This window comes from Schistocerca cancellata, unplaced genomic scaffold, assembly GCF_023864275.1.
Source record: "Schistocerca cancellata isolate TAMUIC-IGC-003103 unplaced genomic scaffold, iqSchCanc2.1 HiC_scaffold_357, whole genome shotgun sequence".
Classification (NCBI taxonomy): domain Eukaryota; kingdom Metazoa; phylum Arthropoda; class Insecta; order Orthoptera; family Acrididae; genus Schistocerca; species Schistocerca cancellata.
The window spans coordinates 1-15,520 of record NW_026046375.1 but is presented as its reverse complement, the minus strand read 5'-3'; the positions used below and the strand labels follow the sequence as shown (position 1 = coordinate 15,520).

Here is a 15,520-nt window from a genome sequence, read left to right as displayed (position 1 = left end):
TGCATGTGTTCGTTAACCTCTGCCTCGTTGCCAATTTCACAGTCACCTTCGTCTGATAAGACACAGGGACGCTGAAAGGCGAGCAGCCGATGCAGTGAAGTTCCACACACATTTCTTCTGCTTCCGTCATCGTAACAAGCAAACATGTCGACTCGATTCGTGTAATATTGACTTCGCTGACTTGACGTGACGCCACGCTGACGCTAGAAAACCCGTGCTATATCGAAGCCAGGGGCAACTCGTGTGCAGAGAACGAGACACAAGAAGGAGTGAGCCTCTCCACCATATGAGAGGCAGTATCTAGCAGATACACACGGTAAAACATTCAACTTGCGATAGCTCATAAATTGCTACAGGTCATCGTCTGCAAGCTGAAATGGACACATCTGCACTGCCCAGTGAGGCACCACTTGTACTAACACCTGGTGGACGGCTGTGAGACGAGGAGATGAGCTGCGGCTTCTGGGCGCGACTGTAACGCTGCGCCCTGGATCAAATAACACTGCACATTGCTGCTGACCCACGTGTTTAGTAGTGACGCAACTGCTAGGATGCAGCTGAACGTCCGCCTTTTGAGAGCGAGAAAATTTGCGCAGTCGGCAGGACTCGAACCTACGCTCCCAGAGGGAATCTGATTTCAAGTCAGACGCCTTAACCACTCGGCCACGACTGCCGGTGGCGGAAGCGACTCCCGACAAGTGAAACAGCCATCTTTAGAAGCAATCTGATGGCAGAAGACGGCGTGGCCTCGCTCTTTCCTGTAGGGTTTCCATTAGCCGTTAAGAAAGTGTATTAATTTCGCCTAGACAGGGACTTGAACCCAGGACCCTTTTGTTGAAAACCTAACGCTCTACCGACTCAGCTATGCGGGCCCACGCACGAGCATTATCGTACAGCTGCGTGGTGTGCGAGCGATTCGCATGTCGTAATTACTGGCTTATGGCTCCAATGGCGACTTCACCGACTTCCCACTGACGCACCGCTGACGCTAGTTTTCTGTCGTCTTAAAACGATGGACATACCTCCAAGCAGCTGCGAGATCTTAAGAAAAGAAACGCTGCACCACTGCTTTTGCCGCACTCGAATGATTGAAATTGCGATTCTTAAAAGAAAATGAAATGTTCGCTCTGTCCAACACTTTCGAGCACATCTGTGTACTCACGATATGAGCGACGGCTTTCTGCAGTCCCAGCGTCAGCGCGAGGTGAACCGATAGCCACAGTAAGCAGCGGTCGTCGCGAAAACTCAGTATTCTTAAAACGGAAATTTTCGTCTTGTTGAGAAAGGCGTCACTGGTTTGCACCCGCATTCGCCCAAGCATGTCACATGTGTGCGAAAATGTTTGCTCCTCTTTACGCAAAACCGCACGCAGCCGGTAGGATTCGAACCTACGCTCCCAGGGGGAATCTGATTTCGAGTCAGACGCCTTAACCACTCGGCCACGACTGCCGGTAGCGCGGTGCTCTCCCGACACATGCAACTGCTAACGTTTCAAGCACTGTGGTGTCAGGGAACGGCGTAGCTGCATTATTTTCCGTAGCGTTTCCACCGCTACCAGACGAATCGCTACCACAGTATTAAAATTTCCGCCCGGACAGGGACTTGAACCCTGGACCCTTAGGTTAAAAGCCTAATGCTCTACCGACTGAGCTATCCGGGCTCACACGAGCCTGCAAAACCTCACACGATGCACAACTATACATTGACTCATGTCCTTTACTGTTGTGCAATCGCTGCATGGGGCCGTTACTAATAAAACGTCGCCTAAATGCTGTCTACAAACTTATCGCGCTAAGCTCGTAACACACTATCGAAGACTGCTGGCACACGATGCAACAACAAATTGCACCAGTTGTTACGTCTCATACGTTGGAGCAGAGAATTTACGTGTTTTGTCGACAATCACTGGGCAATTGGAAAATTCACAAGCATTTCGAATGCAATGTTTTCCACGTTTTCGCTCATTTCACGGTTCCGTTGGAGACGTTCTTCACCTCCGGACACAGAAAAAGGAATGCAGTCGGTAGGATATTTTTAATTCTTTTGCTTCTAAGGGAGTTAGTTGTCTAGTGAGTTCCTCTTATGGCATGCACTAGGCAACCACAACAGCTACAGGAGAGAGTCATTTTTGTTGCCAGCGGTAGTTGCATTATCACAAACGCAGGGTAATTCCGTTGGCGTCGCATCAAAACGAATACCTGCCGAAACCCGGGATCGAACCAGGGACCTTTAGATCTTCAGTCTAACGCTCTCCCAACTGAGCTATTTCGGCCGACGTTGAAAGTTGACATTTGCATGTGTTCGTTAACCTCTGCCTCGTTGCCAATTTCACAGTCACCTTCGTCTGATAAGACACAGGGACGCTGAAAGGCGAGCAGCCGATGCAGTGAAGTTCCACACACATTTCTTCTGCTTCCGTCATCGTAACAAGCAAACATGTCGACTCGATTCGTGTAATATTGACTTCGCTGACTTGACGTGACGCCACGCTGACGCTAGAAAACCCGTGCTATATCGAAGCCAGGGGCAACTCGTGTGCAGAGAACGAGACACAAGAAGGAGTGAGCCTCTCCACCATATGAGAGGCAGTATCTAGCAGATACACACGGTAAAACATTCAACTTGCGATAGCTCATAAATTGCTACAGGTCATCGTCTGCAAGCTGAAATGGACACATCTGCACTGCCCAGTGAGGCACCACTTGTACTAACACCTGGTGGACGGCTGTGAGACGAGGAGATGAGCTGCGGCTTCTGGGCGCGACTGTAACGCTGCGCCCTGGATCAAATAACACTGCACATTGCTGCTGACCCACGTGTTTAGTAGTGACGCAACTGCTAGGATGCAGCTGAACGTCCGCCTTTTGAGAGCGAGAAAATTTGCGCAGTCGGCAGGACTCGAACCTACGCTCCCAGAGGGAATCTGATTTCAAGTCAGACGCCTTAACCACTCGGCCACGACTGCCGGTGGCGGAAGCGACTCCCGACAAGTGAAACAGCCATCTTTAGAAGCAATCTGATGGCAGAAGACGGCGTGGCCTCGCTCTTTCCTGTAGGGTTTCCATTAGCCGTTAAGAAAGTGTATTAATTTCGCCTAGACAGGGACTTGAACCCAGGACCCTTTTGTTGAAAACCTAACGCTCTACCGACTCAGCTATGCGGGCCCACGCACGAGCATTATCGTACAGCTGCGTGGTGTGCGAGCGATTCGCATGTCGTAATTACTGGCTTATGGCTCCAATGGCGACTTCACCGACTTCCCACTGACGCACCGCTGACGCTAGTTTTCTGTCGTCTTAAAACGATGGACATACCTCCAAGCAGCTGCGAGATCTTAAGAAAAGAAACGCTGCACCACTGCTTTTGCCGCACTCGAATGATTGAAATTGCGATTCTTAAAAGAAAATGAAATGTTCGCTCTGTCCAACACTTTCGAGCACATCTGTGTACTCACGATATGAGCGACGGCTTTCTGCAGTCCCAGCGTCAGCGCGAGGTGAACCGATAGCCACAGTAAGCAGCGGTCGTCGCGAAAACTCAGTATTCTTAAAACGGAAATTTTCGTCTTGTTGAGAAAGGCGTCACTGGTTTGCACCCGCATTCGCCCAAGCATGTCACATGTGTGCGAAAATGTTTGCTCCTCTTTACGCAAAACCGCACGCAGCCGGTAGGATTCGAACCTACGCTCCCAGGGGGAATCTGATTTCGAGTCAGACGCCTTAACCACTCGGCCACGACTGCCGGTAGCGCGGTGCTCTCCCGACACATGCAACTGCTAACGTTTCAAGCACTGTGGTGTCAGGGAACGGCGTAGCTGCATTATTTTCCGTAGCGTTTCCACCGCTACCAGACGAATCGCTACCACAGTATTAAAATTTCCGCCCGGACAGGGACTTGAACCCTGGACCCTTAGGTTAAAAGCCTAATGCTCTACCGACTGAGCTATCCGGGCTCACACGAGCCTGCAAAACCTCACACGATGCACAACTATACATTGACTCATGTCCTTTACTGTTGTGCAATCGCTGCATGGGGCCGTTACTAATAAAACGTCGCCTAAATGCTGTCTACAAACTTATCGCGCTAAGCTCGTAACACACTATCGAAGACTGCTGGCACACGATGCAACAACAAATTGCACCAGTTGTTACGTCTCATACGTTGGAGCAGAGAATTTACGTGTTTTGTCGACAATCACTGGGCAATTGGAAAATTCACAAGCATTTCGAATGCAATGTTTTCCACGTTTTCGCTCATTTCACGGTTCCGTTGGAGACGTTCTTCACCTCCGGACACAGAAAAAGGAATGCAGTCGGTAGGATATTTTTAATTCTTTTGCTTCTAAGGGAGTTAGTTGTCTAGTGAGTTCCTCTTATGGCATGCACTAGGCAACCACAACAGCTACAGGAGAGAGTCATTTTTGTTGCCAGCGGTAGTTGCATTATCACAAACGCAGGGTAATTCCGTTGGCGTCGCATCAAAACGAATACCTGCCGAAACCCGGGATCGAACCAGGGACCTTTAGATCTTCAGTCTAACGCTCTCCCAACTGAGCTATTTCGGCCGACGTTGAAAGTTGACATTTGCATGTGTTCGTTAACCTCTGCCTCGTTGCCAATTTCACAGTCACCTTCGTCTGATAAGACACAGGGACGCTGAAAGGCGAGCAGCCGATGCAGTGAAGTTCCACACACATTTCTTCTGCTTCCGTCATCGTAACAAGCAAACATGTCGACTCGATTCGTGTAATATTGACTTCGCTGACTTGACGTGACGCCACGCTGACGCTAGAAAACCCGTGCTATATCGAAGCCAGGGGCAACTCGTGTGCAGAGAACGAGACACAAGAAGGAGTGAGCCTCTCCACCATATGAGAGGCAGTATCTAGCAGATACACACGGTAAAACATTCAACTTGCGATAGCTCATAAATTGCTACAGGTCATCGTCTGCAAGCTGAAATGGACACATCTGCACTGCCCAGTGAGGCACCACTTGTACTAACACCTGGTGGACGGCTGTGAGACGAGGAGATGAGCTGCGGCTTCTGGGCGCGACTGTAACGCTGCGCCCTGGATCAAATAACACTGCACATTGCTGCTGACCCACGTGTTTAGTAGTGACGCAACTGCTAGGATGCAGCTGAACGTCCGCCTTTTGAGAGCGAGAAAATTTGCGCAGTCGGCAGGACTCGAACCTACGCTCCCAGAGGGAATCTGATTTCAAGTCAGACGCCTTAACCACTCGGCCACGACTGCCGGTGGCGGAAGCGACTCCCGACAAGTGAAACAGCCATCTTTAGAAGCAATCTGATGGCAGAAGACGGCGTGGCCTCGCTCTTTCCTGTAGGGTTTCCATTAGCCGTTAAGAAAGTGTATTAATTTCGCCTAGACAGGGACTTGAACCCAGGACCCTTTTGTTGAAAACCTAACGCTCTACCGACTCAGCTATGCGGGCCCACGCACGAGCATTATCGTACAGCTGCGTGGTGTGCGAGCGATTCGCATGTCGTAATTACTGGCTTATGGCTCCAATGGCGACTTCACCGACTTCCCACTGACGCACCGCTGACGCTAGTTTTCTGTCGTCTTAAAACGATGGACATACCTCCAAGCAGCTGCGAGATCTTAAGAAAAGAAACGCTGCACCACTGCTTTTGCCGCACTCGAATGATTGAAATTGCGATTCTTAAAAGAAAATGAAATGTTCGCTCTGTCCAACACTTTCGAGCACATCTGTGTACTCACGATATGAGCGACGGCTTTCTGCAGTCCCAGCGTCAGCGCGAGGTGAACCGATAGCCACAGTAAGCAGCGGTCGTCGCGAAAACTCAGTATTCTTAAAACGGAAATTTTCGTCTTGTTGAGAAAGGCGTCACTGGTTTGCACCCGCATTCGCCCAAGCATGTCACATGTGTGCGAAAATGTTTGCTCCTCTTTACGCAAAACCGCACGCAGCCGGTAGGATTCGAACCTACGCTCCCAGGGGGAATCTGATTTCGAGTCAGACGCCTTAACCACTCGGCCACGACTGCCGGTAGCGCGGTGCTCTCCCGACACATGCAACTGCTAACGTTTCAAGCACTGTGGTGTCAGGGAACGGCGTAGCTGCATTATTTTCCGTAGCGTTTCCACCGCTACCAGACGAATCGCTACCACAGTATTAAAATTTCCGCCCGGACAGGGACTTGAACCCTGGACCCTTAGGTTAAAAGCCTAATGCTCTACCGACTGAGCTATCCGGGCTCACACGAGCCTGCAAAACCTCACACGATGCACAACTATACATTGACTCATGTCCTTTACTGTTGTGCAATCGCTGCATGGGGCCGTTACTAATAAAACGTCGCCTAAATGCTGTCTACAAACTTATCGCGCTAAGCTCGTAACACACTATCGAAGACTGCTGGCACACGATGCAACAACAAATTGCACCAGTTGTTACGTCTCATACGTTGGAGCAGAGAATTTACGTGTTTTGTCGACAATCACTGGGCAATTGGAAAATTCACAAGCATTTCGAATGCAATGTTTTCCACGTTTTCGCTCATTTCACGGTTCCGTTGGAGACGTTCTTCACCTCCGGACACAGAAAAAGGAATGCAGTCGGTAGGATATTTTTAATTCTTTTGCTTCTAAGGGAGTTAGTTGTCTAGTGAGTTCCTCTTATGGCATGCACTAGGCAACCACAACAGCTACAGGAGAGAGTCATTTTTGTTGCCAGCGGTAGTTGCATTATCACAAACGCAGGGTAATTCCGTTGGCGTCGCATCAAAACGAATACCTGCCGAAACCCGGGATCGAACCAGGGACCTTTAGATCTTCAGTCTAACGCTCTCCCAACTGAGCTATTTCGGCCGACGTTGAAAGTTGACATTTGCATGTGTTCGTTAACCTCTGCCTCGTTGCCAATTTCACAGTCACCTTCGTCTGATAAGACACAGGGACGCTGAAAGGCGAGCAGCCGATGCAGTGAAGTTCCACACACATTTCTTCTGCTTCCGTCATCGTAACAAGCAAACATGTCGACTCGATTCGTGTAATATTGACTTCGCTGACTTGACGTGACGCCACGCTGACGCTAGAAAACCCGTGCTATATCGAAGCCAGGGGCAACTCGTGTGCAGAGAACGAGACACAAGAAGGAGTGAGCCTCTCCACCATATGAGAGGCAGTATCTAGCAGATACACACGGTAAAACATTCAACTTGCGATAGCTCATAAATTGCTACAGGTCATCGTCTGCAAGCTGAAATGGACACATCTGCACTGCCCAGTGAGGCACCACTTGTACTAACACCTGGTGGACGGCTGTGAGACGAGGAGATGAGCTGCGGCTTCTGGGCGCGACTGTAACGCTGCGCCCTGGATCAAATAACACTGCACATTGCTGCTGACCCACGTGTTTAGTAGTGACGCAACTGCTAGGATGCAGCTGAACGTCCGCCTTTTGAGAGCGAGAAAATTTGCGCAGTCGGCAGGACTCGAACCTACGCTCCCAGAGGGAATCTGATTTCAAGTCAGACGCCTTAACCACTCGGCCACGACTGCCGGTGGCGGAAGCGACTCCCGACAAGTGAAACAGCCATCTTTAGAAGCAATCTGATGGCAGAAGACGGCGTGGCCTCGCTCTTTCCTGTAGGGTTTCCATTAGCCGTTAAGAAAGTGTATTAATTTCGCCTAGACAGGGACTTGAACCCAGGACCCTTTTGTTGAAAACCTAACGCTCTACCGACTCAGCTATGCGGGCCCACGCACGAGCATTATCGTACAGCTGCGTGGTGTGCGAGCGATTCGCATGTCGTAATTACTGGCTTATGGCTCCAATGGCGACTTCACCGACTTCCCACTGACGCACCGCTGACGCTAGTTTTCTGTCGTCTTAAAACGATGGACATACCTCCAAGCAGCTGCGAGATCTTAAGAAAAGAAACGCTGCACCACTGCTTTTGCCGCACTCGAATGATTGAAATTGCGATTCTTAAAAGAAAATGAAATGTTCGCTCTGTCCAACACTTTCGAGCACATCTGTGTACTCACGATATGAGCGACGGCTTTCTGCAGTCCCAGCGTCAGCGCGAGGTGAACCGATAGCCACAGTAAGCAGCGGTCGTCGCGAAAACTCAGTATTCTTAAAACGGAAATTTTCGTCTTGTTGAGAAAGGCGTCACTGGTTTGCACCCGCATTCGCCCAAGCATGTCACATGTGTGCGAAAATGTTTGCTCCTCTTTACGCAAAACCGCACGCAGCCGGTAGGATTCGAACCTACGCTCCCAGGGGGAATCTGATTTCGAGTCAGACGCCTTAACCACTCGGCCACGACTGCCGGTAGCGCGGTGCTCTCCCGACACATGCAACTGCTAACGTTTCAAGCACTGTGGTGTCAGGGAACGGCGTAGCTGCATTATTTTCCGTAGCGTTTCCACCGCTACCAGACGAATCGCTACCACAGTATTAAAATTTCCGCCCGGACAGGGACTTGAACCCTGGACCCTTAGGTTAAAAGCCTAATGCTCTACCGACTGAGCTATCCGGGCTCACACGAGCCTGCAAAACCTCACACGATGCACAACTATACATTGACTCATGTCCTTTACTGTTGTGCAATCGCTGCATGGGGCCGTTACTAATAAAACGTCGCCTAAATGCTGTCTACAAACTTATCGCGCTAAGCTCGTAACACACTATCGAAGACTGCTGGCACACGATGCAACAACAAATTGCACCAGTTGTTACGTCTCATACGTTGGAGCAGAGAATTTACGTGTTTTGTCGACAATCACTGGGCAATTGGAAAATTCACAAGCATTTCGAATGCAATGTTTTCCACGTTTTCGCTCATTTCACGGTTCCGTTGGAGACGTTCTTCACCTCCGGACACAGAAAAAGGAATGCAGTCGGTAGGATATTTTTAATTCTTTTGCTTCTAAGGGAGTTAGTTGTCTAGTGAGTTCCTCTTATGGCATGCACTAGGCAACCACAACAGCTACAGGAGAGAGTCATTTTTGTTGCCAGCGGTAGTTGCATTATCACAAACGCAGGGTAATTCCGTTGGCGTCGCATCAAAACGAATACCTGCCGAAACCCGGGATCGAACCAGGGACCTTTAGATCTTCAGTCTAACGCTCTCCCAACTGAGCTATTTCGGCCGACGTTGAAAGTTGACATTTGCATGTGTTCGTTAACCTCTGCCTCGTTGCCAATTTCACAGTCACCTTCGTCTGATAAGACACAGGGACGCTGAAAGGCGAGCAGCCGATGCAGTGAAGTTCCACACACATTTCTTCTGCTTCCGTCATCGTAACAAGCAAACATGTCGACTCGATTCGTGTAATATTGACTTCGCTGACTTGACGTGACGCCACGCTGACGCTAGAAAACCCGTGCTATATCGAAGCCAGGGGCAACTCGTGTGCAGAGAACGAGACACAAGAAGGAGTGAGCCTCTCCACCATATGAGAGGCAGTATCTAGCAGATACACACGGTAAAACATTCAACTTGCGATAGCTCATAAATTGCTACAGGTCATCGTCTGCAAGCTGAAATGGACACATCTGCACTGCCCAGTGAGGCACCACTTGTACTAACACCTGGTGGACGGCTGTGAGACGAGGAGATGAGCTGCGGCTTCTGGGCGCGACTGTAACGCTGCGCCCTGGATCAAATAACACTGCACATTGCTGCTGACCCACGTGTTTAGTAGTGACGCAACTGCTAGGATGCAGCTGAACGTCCGCCTTTTGAGAGCGAGAAAATTTGCGCAGTCGGCAGGACTCGAACCTACGCTCCCAGAGGGAATCTGATTTCAAGTCAGACGCCTTAACCACTCGGCCACGACTGCCGGTGGCGGAAGCGACTCCCGACAAGTGAAACAGCCATCTTTAGAAGCAATCTGATGGCAGAAGACGGCGTGGCCTCGCTCTTTCCTGTAGGGTTTCCATTAGCCGTTAAGAAAGTGTATTAATTTCGCCTAGACAGGGACTTGAACCCAGGACCCTTTTGTTGAAAACCTAACGCTCTACCGACTCAGCTATGCGGGCCCACGCACGAGCATTATCGTACAGCTGCGTGGTGTGCGAGCGATTCGCATGTCGTAATTACTGGCTTATGGCTCCAATGGCGACTTCACCGACTTCCCACTGACGCACCGCTGACGCTAGTTTTCTGTCGTCTTAAAACGATGGACATACCTCCAAGCAGCTGCGAGATCTTAAGAAAAGAAACGCTGCACCACTGCTTTTGCCGCACTCGAATGATTGAAATTGCGATTCTTAAAAGAAAATGAAATGTTCGCTCTGTCCAACACTTTCGAGCACATCTGTGTACTCACGATATGAGCGACGGCTTTCTGCAGTCCCAGCGTCAGCGCGAGGTGAACCGATAGCCACAGTAAGCAGCGGTCGTCGCGAAAACTCAGTATTCTTAAAACGGAAATTTTCGTCTTGTTGAGAAAGGCGTCACTGGTTTGCACCCGCATTCGCCCAAGCATGTCACATGTGTGCGAAAATGTTTGCTCCTCTTTACGCAAAACCGCACGCAGCCGGTAGGATTCGAACCTACGCTCCCAGGGGGAATCTGATTTCGAGTCAGACGCCTTAACCACTCGGCCACGACTGCCGGTAGCGCGGTGCTCTCCCGACACATGCAACTGCTAACGTTTCAAGCACTGTGGTGTCAGGGAACGGCGTAGCTGCATTATTTTCCGTAGCGTTTCCACCGCTACCAGACGAATCGCTACCACAGTATTAAAATTTCCGCCCGGACAGGGACTTGAACCCTGGACCCTTAGGTTAAAAGCCTAATGCTCTACCGACTGAGCTATCCGGGCTCACACGAGCCTGCAAAACCTCACACGATGCACAACTATACATTGACTCATGTCCTTTACTGTTGTGCAATCGCTGCATGGGGCCGTTACTAATAAAACGTCGCCTAAATGCTGTCTACAAACTTATCGCGCTAAGCTCGTAACACACTATCGAAGACTGCTGGCACACGATGCAACAACAAATTGCACCAGTTGTTACGTCTCATACGTTGGAGCAGAGAATTTACGTGTTTTGTCGACAATCACTGGGCAATTGGAAAATTCACAAGCATTTCGAATGCAATGTTTTCCACGTTTTCGCTCATTTCACGGTTCCGTTGGAGACGTTCTTCACCTCCGGACACAGAAAAAGGAATGCAGTCGGTAGGATATTTTTAATTCTTTTGCTTCTAAGGGAGTTAGTTGTCTAGTGAGTTCCTCTTATGGCATGCACTAGGCAACCACAACAGCTACAGGAGAGAGTCATTTTTGTTGCCAGCGGTAGTTGCATTATCACAAACGCAGGGTAATTCCGTTGGCGTCGCATCAAAACGAATACCTGCCGAAACCCGGGATCGAACCAGGGACCTTTAGATCTTCAGTCTAACGCTCTCCCAACTGAGCTATTTCGGCCGACGTTGAAAGTTGACATTTGCATGTGTTCGTTAACCTCTGCCTCGTTGCCAATTTCACAGTCACCTTCGTCTGATAAGACACAGGGACGCTGAAAGGCGAGCAGCCGATGCAGTGAAGTTCCACACACATTTCTTCTGCTTCCGTCATCGTAACAAGCAAACATGTCGACTCGATTCGTGTAATATTGACTTCGCTGACTTGACGTGACGCCACGCTGACGCTAGAAAACCCGTGCTATATCGAAGCCAGGGGCAACTCGTGTGCAGAGAACGAGACACAAGAAGGAGTGAGCCTCTCCACCATATGAGAGGCAGTATCTAGCAGATACACACGGTAAAACATTCAACTTGCGATAGCTCATAAATTGCTACAGGTCATCGTCTGCAAGCTGAAATGGACACATCTGCACTGCCCAGTGAGGCACCACTTGTACTAACACCTGGTGGACGGCTGTGAGACGAGGAGATGAGCTGCGGCTTCTGGGCGCGACTGTAACGCTGCGCCCTGGATCAAATAACACTGCACATTGCTGCTGACCCACGTGTTTAGTAGTGACGCAACTGCTAGGATGCAGCTGAACGTCCGCCTTTTGAGAGCGAGAAAATTTGCGCAGTCGGCAGGACTCGAACCTACGCTCCCAGAGGGAATCTGATTTCAAGTCAGACGCCTTAACCACTCGGCCACGACTGCCGGTGGCGGAAGCGACTCCCGACAAGTGAAACAGCCATCTTTAGAAGCAATCTGATGGCAGAAGACGGCGTGGCCTCGCTCTTTCCTGTAGGGGTTTCCATTAGCCGTTAAGAAAGTGTATTAATTTCGCCTAGACAGGGACTTGAACCCAGGACCCTTTTGTTGAAAACCTAACGCTCTACCGACTCAGCTATGCGGGCCCACGCACGAGCATTATCGTACAGCTGCGTGGTGTGCGAGCGATTCGCATGTCGTAATTACTGGCTTATGGCTCCAATGGCGACTTCACCGACTTCCCACTGACGCACCGCTGACGCTAGTTTTCTGTCGTCTTAAAACGATGGACATACCTCCAAGCAGCTGCGAGATCTTAAGAAAAGAAACGCTGCACCACTGCTTTTGCCGCACTCGAATGATTGAAATTGCGATTCTTAAAAGAAAATGAAATGTTCGCTCTGTCCAACACTTTCGAGCACATCTGTGTACTCACGATATGAGCGACGGCTTTCTGCAGTCCCAGCGTCAGCGCGAGGTGAACCGATAGCCACAGTAAGCAGCGGTCGTCGCGAAAACTCAGTATTCTTAAAACGGAAATTTTCGTCTTGTTGAGAAAGGCGTCACTGGTTTGCACCCGCATTCGCCCAAGCATGTCACATGTGTGCGAAAATGTTTGCTCCTCTTTACGCAAAACCGCACGCAGCCGGTAGGATTCGAACCTACGCTCCCAGGGGGAATCTGATTTCGAGTCAGACGCCTTAACCACTCGGCCACGACTGCCGGTAGCGCGGTGCTCTCCCGACACATGCAACTGCTAACGTTTCAAGCACTGTGGTGTCAGGGAACGGCGTAGCTGCATTATTTTCCGTAGCGTTTCCACCGCTACCAGACGAATCGCTACCACAGTATTAAAATTTCCGCCCGGACAGGGACTTGAACCCTGGACCCTTAGGTTAAAAGCCTAATGCTCTACCGACTGAGCTATCCGGGCTCACACGAGCCTGCAAAACCTCACACGATGCACAACTATACATTGACTCATGTCCTTTACTGTTGTGCAATCGCTGCATGGGGCCGTTACTAATAAAACGTCGCCTAAATGCTGTCTACAAACTTATCGCGCTAAGCTCGTAACACACTATCGAAGACTGCTGGCACACGATGCAACAACAAATTGCACCAGTTGTTACGTCTCATACGTTGGAGCAGAGAATTTACGTGTTTTGTCGACAATCACTGGGCAATTGGAAAATTCACAAGCATTTCGAATGCAATGTTTTCCACGTTTTCGCTCATTTCACGGTTCCGTTGGAGACGTTCTTCACCTCCGGACACAGAAAAAGGAATGCAGTCGGTAGGATATTTTTAATTCTTTTGCTTCTAAGGGAGTTAGTTGTCTAGTGAGTTTCCCTCTTATGGCATGCACTAGGCAACCACAACAGCTACAGGAGAGAGTCATTTTTGTTGCCAGCGGTAGTTGCATTATCACAAACGCAGGGTAATTCCGTTGGCGTCGCATCAAAACGAATACCTGCCGAAACCCGGGATCGAACCAGGGACCTTTAGATCTTCAGTCTAACGCTCTCCCAACTGAGCTATTTCGGCCGACGTTGAAAGTTGACATTTGCATGTGTTCGTTAACCTCTGCCTCGTTGCCAATTTCACAGTCACCTTCGTCTGATAAGACACAGGGACGCTGAAAGGCGAGCAGCCGATGCAGTGAAGTTCCACACACATTTCTTCTGCTTCCGTCATCGTAACAAGCAAACATGTCGACTCGATTCGTGTAATATTGACTTCGCTGACTTGACGTGACGCCACGCTGACGCTAGAAAACCCGTGCTATATCGAAGCCAGGGGCAACTCGTGTGCAGAGAACGAGACACAAGAAGGAGTGAGCCTCTCCACCATATGAGAGGCCAGTATCTAGCAGATACACACGGTAAAACATTCAACTTGCGATAGCTCATAAATTGCTACAGGTCATCGTCTGCAAGCTGAAATGGACACATCTGCACTGCCCAGTGAGGCACCACTTGTACTAACACCTGGTGGACGGCTGTGAGACGAGGAGATGAGCTGCGGCTTCTGGGCGCGACTGTAACGCTGCGCCCTGGATCAAATAACACTGCACATTGCTGCTGACCCACGTGTTTAGTAGTGACGCAACTGCTAGGATGCAGCTGAACGTCCGCCTTTTGAGAGCGAGAAAATTTGCGCAGTCGGCAGGACTCGAACCTACGCTCCCAGAGGGAATCTGATTTCAAGTCAGACGCCTTAACCACTCGGCCACGACTGCCGGTGGCGGAAGCGACTCCCGACAAGTGAAACAGCCATCTTTAGAAGCAATCTGATGGCAGAAGACGGCGTGGCCTCGCTCTTTCCTGTAGGGTTTCCATTAGCCGTTAAGAAAGTGTATTAATTTCGCCTAGACAGGGACTTGAACCCAGGACCCTTTTGTTGAAAACCTAACGCTCTACCGACTCAGCTATGCGGGCCCACGCACGAGCATTATCGTACAGCTGCGTGGTGTGCGAGCGATTCGCATGTCGTAATTACTGGCTTATGGCTCCAATGGCGACTTCACCGACTTCCCACTGACGCACCGCTGACGCTAGTTTTCTGTCGTCTTAAAACGATGGACATACCTCCAAGCAGCTGCGAGATCTTAAGAAAAGAAACGCTGCACCACTGCTTTTGCCGCACTCGAATGATTGAAATTGCGATTCTTAAAAGAAAATGAAATGTTCGCTCTGTCCAACACTTTCGAGCACATCTGTGTACTCACGATATGAGCGACGGCTTTCTGCAGTCCCAGCGTCAGCGCGAGGTGAACCGATAGCCACAGTAAGCAGCGGTCGTCGCGAAAACTCAGTATTCTTAAAACGGAAATTTTCGTCTTGTTGAGAAAGGCGTCACTGGTTTGCACCCGCATTCGCCCAAGCATGTCACATGTGTGCGAAAATGTTTGCTCCTCTTTACGCAAAACCGCACGCAGCCGGTAGGATTCGAACCTACGCTCCCAGGGGGAATCTGATTTCGAGTCAGACGCCTTAACCACTCGGCCACGACTGCCGGTAGCGCGGTGCTCTCCCGACACATGCAACTGCTAACGTTTCAAGCACTGTGGTGTCAGGGAACGGCGTAGCTGCATTATTTTCCGTAGCGTTTCCACCGCTACCAGACGAATCGCTACCACAGTATTAAAATTTCCGCCCGGACAGGGACTTGAACCCTGGACCCTTAGGTTAAAAGCCTAATGCTCTACCGACTGAGCTATCCGGGCTCACACGAGCCTGCAAAACCTCACACGATGCACAACTATACATTGACTCATGTCCTTTACTGTTGTGCAATCGCTGCATGGGGCCGTTACTAATAAAACGTCGC

General features: G+C 50.0%; 27 non-coding genes across 27 annotated transcripts; all 27 read right to left on the bottom strand.

Annotated features, from left to right (window-relative positions):
• Positions 1-591: 591 nt before the first annotated feature.
• Trnas-uga (transfer RNA serine (anticodon UGA)) lies at positions 592-673 on the bottom strand. Its single transcript has one exon. It is a non-coding gene; the product is annotated as a tRNA-Ser (tRNA).
• Positions 674-1,367: 694 nt separating this feature from the next.
• Trnas-cga (transfer RNA serine (anticodon CGA)) lies at positions 1,368-1,449 on the bottom strand. The gene has a single exon. It is a non-coding gene; the product is annotated as a tRNA-Ser (tRNA).
• A 138-nt stretch (positions 1,450-1,587) lies between these two features.
• Trnak-uuu (transfer RNA lysine (anticodon UUU)) lies at positions 1,588-1,660 on the bottom strand. Its single transcript has one exon. It is a non-coding gene; the product is annotated as a tRNA-Lys (tRNA).
• A 539-nt stretch (positions 1,661-2,199) lies between these two features.
• On the bottom strand, positions 2,200-2,272 carry Trnaf-gaa (transfer RNA phenylalanine (anticodon GAA)). The gene has a single exon. It is a non-coding gene; the product is annotated as a tRNA-Phe (tRNA).
• A 611-nt stretch (positions 2,273-2,883) lies between these two features.
• Positions 2,884-2,965, bottom strand: Trnas-uga (transfer RNA serine (anticodon UGA)). The gene has a single exon. It is a non-coding gene; the product is annotated as a tRNA-Ser (tRNA).
• Positions 2,966-3,659: 694 nt separating this feature from the next.
• Positions 3,660-3,741, bottom strand: Trnas-cga (transfer RNA serine (anticodon CGA)). Its single transcript has one exon. It is a non-coding gene; the product is annotated as a tRNA-Ser (tRNA).
• Positions 3,742-3,879: 138 nt separating this feature from the next.
• On the bottom strand, positions 3,880-3,952 carry Trnak-uuu (transfer RNA lysine (anticodon UUU)). Its single transcript has one exon. It is a non-coding gene; the product is annotated as a tRNA-Lys (tRNA).
• Positions 3,953-4,491: 539 nt separating this feature from the next.
• Trnaf-gaa (transfer RNA phenylalanine (anticodon GAA)) lies at positions 4,492-4,564 on the bottom strand. The gene has a single exon. It is a non-coding gene; the product is annotated as a tRNA-Phe (tRNA).
• A 611-nt stretch (positions 4,565-5,175) lies between these two features.
• Positions 5,176-5,257, bottom strand: Trnas-uga (transfer RNA serine (anticodon UGA)). The gene has a single exon. It is a non-coding gene; the product is annotated as a tRNA-Ser (tRNA).
• A 694-nt stretch (positions 5,258-5,951) lies between these two features.
• On the bottom strand, positions 5,952-6,033 carry Trnas-cga (transfer RNA serine (anticodon CGA)). Its single transcript has one exon. It is a non-coding gene; the product is annotated as a tRNA-Ser (tRNA).
• A 138-nt stretch (positions 6,034-6,171) lies between these two features.
• Positions 6,172-6,244, bottom strand: Trnak-uuu (transfer RNA lysine (anticodon UUU)). Its single transcript has one exon. It is a non-coding gene; the product is annotated as a tRNA-Lys (tRNA).
• A 539-nt stretch (positions 6,245-6,783) lies between these two features.
• Positions 6,784-6,856, bottom strand: Trnaf-gaa (transfer RNA phenylalanine (anticodon GAA)). The gene has a single exon. It is a non-coding gene; the product is annotated as a tRNA-Phe (tRNA).
• A 611-nt stretch (positions 6,857-7,467) lies between these two features.
• On the bottom strand, positions 7,468-7,549 carry Trnas-uga (transfer RNA serine (anticodon UGA)). Its single transcript has one exon. It is a non-coding gene; the product is annotated as a tRNA-Ser (tRNA).
• A 694-nt stretch (positions 7,550-8,243) lies between these two features.
• Positions 8,244-8,325, bottom strand: Trnas-cga (transfer RNA serine (anticodon CGA)). Its single transcript has one exon. It is a non-coding gene; the product is annotated as a tRNA-Ser (tRNA).
• Positions 8,326-8,463: 138 nt separating this feature from the next.
• On the bottom strand, positions 8,464-8,536 carry Trnak-uuu (transfer RNA lysine (anticodon UUU)). Its single transcript has one exon. It is a non-coding gene; the product is annotated as a tRNA-Lys (tRNA).
• Positions 8,537-9,075: 539 nt separating this feature from the next.
• On the bottom strand, positions 9,076-9,148 carry Trnaf-gaa (transfer RNA phenylalanine (anticodon GAA)). The gene has a single exon. It is a non-coding gene; the product is annotated as a tRNA-Phe (tRNA).
• Positions 9,149-9,759: 611 nt separating this feature from the next.
• On the bottom strand, positions 9,760-9,841 carry Trnas-uga (transfer RNA serine (anticodon UGA)). The gene has a single exon. It is a non-coding gene; the product is annotated as a tRNA-Ser (tRNA).
• A 694-nt stretch (positions 9,842-10,535) lies between these two features.
• Positions 10,536-10,617, bottom strand: Trnas-cga (transfer RNA serine (anticodon CGA)). Its single transcript has one exon. It is a non-coding gene; the product is annotated as a tRNA-Ser (tRNA).
• Positions 10,618-10,755: 138 nt separating this feature from the next.
• Trnak-uuu (transfer RNA lysine (anticodon UUU)) lies at positions 10,756-10,828 on the bottom strand. The gene has a single exon. It is a non-coding gene; the product is annotated as a tRNA-Lys (tRNA).
• Positions 10,829-11,367: 539 nt separating this feature from the next.
• On the bottom strand, positions 11,368-11,440 carry Trnaf-gaa (transfer RNA phenylalanine (anticodon GAA)). Its single transcript has one exon. It is a non-coding gene; the product is annotated as a tRNA-Phe (tRNA).
• A 611-nt stretch (positions 11,441-12,051) lies between these two features.
• Positions 12,052-12,133, bottom strand: Trnas-uga (transfer RNA serine (anticodon UGA)). The gene has a single exon. It is a non-coding gene; the product is annotated as a tRNA-Ser (tRNA).
• Positions 12,134-12,828: 695 nt separating this feature from the next.
• Trnas-cga (transfer RNA serine (anticodon CGA)) lies at positions 12,829-12,910 on the bottom strand. The gene has a single exon. It is a non-coding gene; the product is annotated as a tRNA-Ser (tRNA).
• A 138-nt stretch (positions 12,911-13,048) lies between these two features.
• On the bottom strand, positions 13,049-13,121 carry Trnak-uuu (transfer RNA lysine (anticodon UUU)). The gene has a single exon. It is a non-coding gene; the product is annotated as a tRNA-Lys (tRNA).
• A 541-nt stretch (positions 13,122-13,662) lies between these two features.
• Trnaf-gaa (transfer RNA phenylalanine (anticodon GAA)) lies at positions 13,663-13,735 on the bottom strand. The gene has a single exon. It is a non-coding gene; the product is annotated as a tRNA-Phe (tRNA).
• A 612-nt stretch (positions 13,736-14,347) lies between these two features.
• Trnas-uga (transfer RNA serine (anticodon UGA)) lies at positions 14,348-14,429 on the bottom strand. The gene has a single exon. It is a non-coding gene; the product is annotated as a tRNA-Ser (tRNA).
• A 694-nt stretch (positions 14,430-15,123) lies between these two features.
• Trnas-cga (transfer RNA serine (anticodon CGA)) lies at positions 15,124-15,205 on the bottom strand. The gene has a single exon. It is a non-coding gene; the product is annotated as a tRNA-Ser (tRNA).
• A 138-nt stretch (positions 15,206-15,343) lies between these two features.
• On the bottom strand, positions 15,344-15,416 carry Trnak-uuu (transfer RNA lysine (anticodon UUU)). The gene has a single exon. It is a non-coding gene; the product is annotated as a tRNA-Lys (tRNA).
• Positions 15,417-15,520: the final 104 nt, after the last annotated feature.